The sequence below is a fragment of the Chlorocebus sabaeus genome, chromosome 15, assembly GCF_047675955.1.
Source record: "Chlorocebus sabaeus isolate Y175 chromosome 15, mChlSab1.0.hap1, whole genome shotgun sequence".
In the NCBI taxonomy this organism is placed as follows: domain Eukaryota; kingdom Metazoa; phylum Chordata; class Mammalia; order Primates; family Cercopithecidae; genus Chlorocebus; species Chlorocebus sabaeus.
In genome coordinates, this window is record NC_132918.1 from 54,743,475 (window position 1) to 54,749,457 (window position 5,983).

Below are 5,983 nucleotides of genomic sequence, written 5' to 3' on the forward strand. Positions count from 1 at the left end.
TATGAAACGGGAGGTAGATTCAAAGAGCCCCTGAACTCACAAGAACAGCTCCAGTCTTGCCTTCTGAATAACACCTTCTGACTCTAACACCTTCTGACTCTAACACCATGAGGATGCCCTTTCCTATTTCAACCAAAACAGCCTTAGTGATTCTCTCCCTTCTGGATACTGATACTGGGTTACAGGCAAGTCCAAGTGCAGCCGTGATACAAGAAATACTCTTTCTTTTTCCCTCGTTCTCCATCCTCGCTTTTCCTATCCCTCTTCCAGCTGCGTAGAAAATTCTAAGACAAGAGTCATGGCACTAGATTAAGAAATGTTTCTTTTAATTAGTGGCCTTCTTCTTTTTCTTTTATAATTCCTCCTGCATTTCTAAAAGACTATATGAGTTATGATACTTTCACAGTTATTTTTATTATAATGGGTGATTTTGAGCTTTTGGTATGAATTATGCTGTTCTAAAGCAATTGAGGTTAACGTCTAGAAACTGGAAACAAATTAGCTATTCATATATGACTCCCTACTGGATTATAAGCTTATTTTGGATAAGGACTCTATCATTTTTATTTCTATATTTCCAGTACCCAGTGGTTCCAGATACATGGGGTATTCAGTCATTGAAAGAACTTTCTCCCTTGCAACTCTAGTTTCTCTGTGAAGAGGGGATTATCTGACGCTCAGCTCCATTACTAGAGCCAGCTTCTTTCCCATGAAGCATAGGAAACCTATCTAGTTTCCCACGGGTGGTGTTGACATTTAAGATATACTCACTGGGGAACATCAAAAGTAATAAAGATTGCCACCACGCCCAGCCCTTTGCACTCTTTTGACCGTGTCTTTTGATACACAAACTTTTAAATAAAATAGGTTTTATCTTCCTACTTGACAAACGTATTTTCAAGGCTGGGTGCGGTGGCTCATGCCTGTTATTCCAGCACTTTCAGAGGCGGACGGATCATTTGAGGTCAGGTGTTCAAGACCAGCCTAGCTAACACAGTGAAACTCCGTCTCTACTAACAGTACAAAAATTAGCTGGGCGTGGTGGTACACGCCTGTAATCCCAGCTACTCAGAAGACTGAAGCAGAATGGCTTGAACCGGGAGTTAGAGTTTGCAGTGAGCCAAGAACACGCACTGCACTCCAGCCTGGGCGACAGAGCAAGACTCCGTCTCAAAACAAACAAACAAAAATAATAAAGATCATTACTTTTTATTAGGATATGGTTCTTCCCATCCAACTCGCCCAAAATTTCAACCCTATAATTGATGTCAGTGTGATCCTGAGTGAATGAGAGAAAGAGAGAAGTTTGGGAAGAAGCATTCTTAGACTGCAGTGCCACCACTGTACCTTCTGCAGTTACCCTTAGTTTGTTGTTTTGGAAAGACAGACAGAAGCAGGGGAGGGAAGGAAAAGAAAAAGTGAAAAGAAAAACAATATTGTTTGAAGGCTTAGAAAACAGCTGCAACAACAGAACTTTCCTTACAACCCCTTTTGTATGTAGGAAAGGATTAAGTAAATATTGATACATTCCTCACTTCCAGAACCAGTCACAGGCTAGAAAGGGCCCTGCAGAGAAGTGTTGCCGTCGTTATGAACTAGTGAAGCGTTTCTGGTAGAATGGAAAGCATGCTTTGGTGCCGTAAAAACTGGATTCCAAATGATACTAACAAGCAGTGTAACTACACAAATCAGTTAATCTCTTTGAGCAACAGTTTTTTCACTTATAAAATCATGATAATAATATTGACCCTATAGAATAGTTGGAAGGATTAAATTGAGAAAACATATATAGAGTACAGGGTATGCAACAGATGTTTAATAAGTGATAATCCCGGCAGGGTGCGGTGGCTTATACCTGTAATCCTAGCACTTTGGGAGGCAGAGGCGGGTGGATTGCCTGAGCTCAGGAGTTCGAGAGCAGCCTGGGCAATATGGTGAAACCCTGTCTCTACTAAAATACAAAAGAAAAAATGAGCTGCGAGTGACGGCGTGCACCTGTAGTCCCAGCTACTCGGGAGGCTGAGGCAGGGGAATTGCTTGAACCCGGGAGGTGGAGGTTGCAGTGAGCCGAGATGGTGCTGCTGCACTCCAGCCTGGGCAACAGATCAAGACTCCATCTCAAAAAAAAAAAAAAAGTGATAATCCCACTCTAGTTTGGGAAAAGAATGCAGAGTAGATGGGAAAGATGGTATACATGGGAACTGATCCTGGATGCCTAAAGAAGAAAATGAATTATTGGAAGGAAGGAATTATCAAGGAGGATAGAAAAGAGTCAAAAAGCAAGATAATCTAGAAGCAAAAAAACACAGCTAAGCTCATGCCACAAGAACAGTGGACATTGACCTAGATACCACTATTGACAGACCTTGCTGCGACTGCTTCTGGATTCGCAAGGCCACTGTGAATAGTTTTCATAATGTCACGTATCTTTGCATAGTGGGCTCCCCCACTTATAGTATCGAGTGGGAACATCAAATTGGCAGAGACAAAGTAACGTGCTCACACCCCAGCATAAGAAAGATCTTAGAAAAGGACAGATGATCTCTATACTACTTAGAATAATGCTAGGAACTGTAACAAACCCCAAGGTTTAAGTTACTTAACATAATAGAAGCTTCTTGTTCACCCTGACATTCTAGTGTAGCTATTCTTCCACATGGTGGGCAGCTGTCCCCCATGCGGTGATTTAAGGACCCAGGCTGCTTCTGTCTTGTGGGTTCATCATCCCTATAGTTTTCTGTATTCAACTGGAGAATGGGGAAGAAGACAAGTGGAAGGCAAGCCCTGTTTATTAAAGACCCCACCTGCTCCTGGACGCAAGAGCAACGATGACAATGTACTCCCTGTCTGACCAGCCACTTTCCAGTAGCAACTCCACACAGCAGAAGGAGGATCACAGATTTTTAGTTGACAGTTATCTATGTATGCCACACCCTCTACTGGGCCAATGTATATGGGAAAATGTATGAAGTGGGGCAAGGTACTGAGGATTAAAGGACCCTGGAAAAGTGGAGAACGGTTTTGAGTAGCTGATTTGGGGAATGGAAAAAGAGATAGTACACTGGGAAGTTTAAGTGGAAAATATCAATTCTGGGCCACAGGATTGTCTGAACAGCACAGTGCTTGTGACAACTTCTTTCCTAGGATGGTTGAACTAAGCTCCTTTTATGTATAGCACTGCATGACATGTAGGGGTTGGCCAGGGTGATATAATGGTGACTATCTCCAGGAGTCTTCTAAATGAATGGGGAAGATATATACATAGAAAGATAGATTTTATTTTCTAGGCAGCATTTGGGAAGTGTCAAGTAAGTGGTTGGGGGAAGTGCTCTAACAGTTCAAAGTAGGAGGTTATCACTGACATGTGGGGGCTTAGGGCAGGTGCTTAGTCCAGGTCTGCCAAGAAGCTGATGCCAAGACAGGATTACATGTGGGAGAAATTTATTAGGGAAATGCCTGTGAGAAAAAATGGTGAGGGAGCCAAGGAAGTCTGGGAGAGTTTTGGGCTATGTAAATAGTGTAAAGTAAATCTGACCGTGAGTGAGGGAGAGAGAGGGAAACATGGAAGGCAGGTTGAATGGAAGCCTCTTAGACTGCAGAGCAGACCAAGGAAAGTTGAGCATCAGGAAGTCTTTGAGCAAAGTCACCCACCAGATGAGCCTCATCTCCCAGGAATGGACCTGCCACACAGTCACGGGCTGGGAGCAGTCTTCAAGAAGCATGGCCTCATACTACATCAGCCATGGATTGCAGAGGGTCCCAGCTGGGACCCTTGGTCAGTTAGATTCCTTGCATTTAAAGATCTAAGAGGTGAATTCTTTTTTTTTTTTTTTTTTTTTTTTTTTTTTTTTTTTTTTTTGATACGGAGTCTCGTTCTGTCACCCAGGCTGGAGTGCAGTGGCGTGATCTCAGCTCACTGCAAGCTCTGCCTCCTGGGTTCATGCCATTCTCTTGCCTCAGCCTGCCTCAGTAGCTGGCACTACAGGTGCCCACCACCACGCCTGGTGGTATATTTTTTGTGTGTGTGTATTTTTAGTAGAGATGGGGTTTCACCGTGTTAGCCAGGATGGTCTCAATCTCCTGACCTCATGATCCACCTGCCTCGGCCTCCCAAAGTGCTAGGATTACAGGCATGAGCCACCACACCCGGCTGAGAGGTGAATTCTTATGGCTACCACAGTCTACCATTTGCACCACACTGATCTACTTTTTCCCTCAGGTTTAGGGAGCAGCTAGCTCCTTTATGGTTTCTGTGGACCTTTCTTCCTGAGAGCTATAACCCAAAAAGCATCTGAAACAGGTCTTGATCAATTTAGAGGTTTATTTTGCCAAGGATTCACCAAGGATAAAGAGACACAAGTCACAAGAGACAGGGAAAAAGAGACACAGGTCTGTGGCCTGTGCTTTTTCCAAAGAGTGTTTTGAAAGGCTTCAATATTTAAAGGGGAAAGAGTGGCAGGAGGGGAAGGATAAGAGAAAAAAAAAGGGAGTGTAGGTAGTGAGGTAAGGGGTCACATTCTTTTAAGGCTCACCAAATCCACATTTTACATGTGAAAAGAGAAGACTGAGGGGAAACGTTCATTATGCAGGGCTCAGTAGATCTACATTTTACATAAGATAAAGTAAGTCTGTGAAGTTACACCTCTCTATCTAGGAACAAAAGGAAGGTAGTTTTTGCATGACTCAGTTCCCAAGTTTTTCCCTTTGACATAATGAATTTGGGGTCCCAAGATTTTATCCTCCTTCCACAGGGCAAACTCAGATGAGGGAAGGTAGTGGAAAGAACTGCAACCTCTGTCGCTGCAATCAGTCTCATTCTCTCCTTCCTGCACTATCCATCCTTCAATCCCCTCACCTTGGCAGATCTTGGTGACTTACCTGGTGACGGGACTCAAACTTTCATTCTGAAAGTATCTGAACCAGAAAGTTAACTATACCTTTCTCAAGCCAGTGTTACTTCATATTCAGTTTACAACAGAGCAAGAGAGTACCAGGAGGCACTTAAGTGGGTCACCTACGTTCCACATGTGTTCTTCTTTGTCCCTGTTGTGTAAAAGCAGCCCTCTACCGAGCAGGGTCAATGACTCCTGCCAGGATGGTGACTCCTGTTTTTGCCCACTGCTTCCTGGACAGAAGGAGTCCAAAGTGCCCTGGCAGCAGCTGTAGATTGTGGTTCACTAGAATCTTTTTTTTTTTTCTTTTCTTTTTTTTTTTCTTTTTTTTGAGACACTCTGTCACCCAGGCTGGAGTGCAGTAGTGCAATCACGGCTCACCACAGCCTCAACCTCCTGGGTTCAAGTGGTCCTCCCACCTCAGCCTCCAAAGTTGCTGGAACTACAGGCACCACACCTGGCTAATTTTTGTTTTTTGGTTTTTTTTTTTTTTTTTTTTTTGAAACAGAGTCTCACTCTGTCGCCCAGGCTGGAGTGCAGTGGCACAATCGCAGCTCACTGCAACCTCCATCTACCAGGTTCAAGTGATTCGCCTGCCTCAGCCTCCTGAGTAGCTGGAATTACAGGTGTGCACCACCATGCCTGGGTAATTTTTGTATTTTTAGTAGAGATAGATTTCACCATGTTGGTCAGGCTGGTTTCAAACTCCTGACCTCATGATCCACCCACTTTGGCCTCCCAAAGTGCTGGGATTACAGGCATGAGCCACCACGCCCGGCCAGTTTTTGTATTTTTTGTAGAGACAGGTTTTCGCCATGTTGCCCAGGCTGGTGTCAAACTCCTGACCTCAAGCCATCAGCCCGCCTCAGCCTTCCAAAGTGCTGGGACTATAGGCATGAGCCACCATGCCTGGCCTCAATGGGACTTTTGATGTATCCTTGGTAAGAGTATACCCTGGTTGGGGACCAGGACCTCTAACCCTGCAGGATCAAGAGTTGTGGGGACAAGAAGCACCTAATCTTGTCCTTGTCCCCAGTGGGACATTGAGTGTAAGTGGGGTCACCCCTGCTTCTATCCTTTGCTTTCCAGAC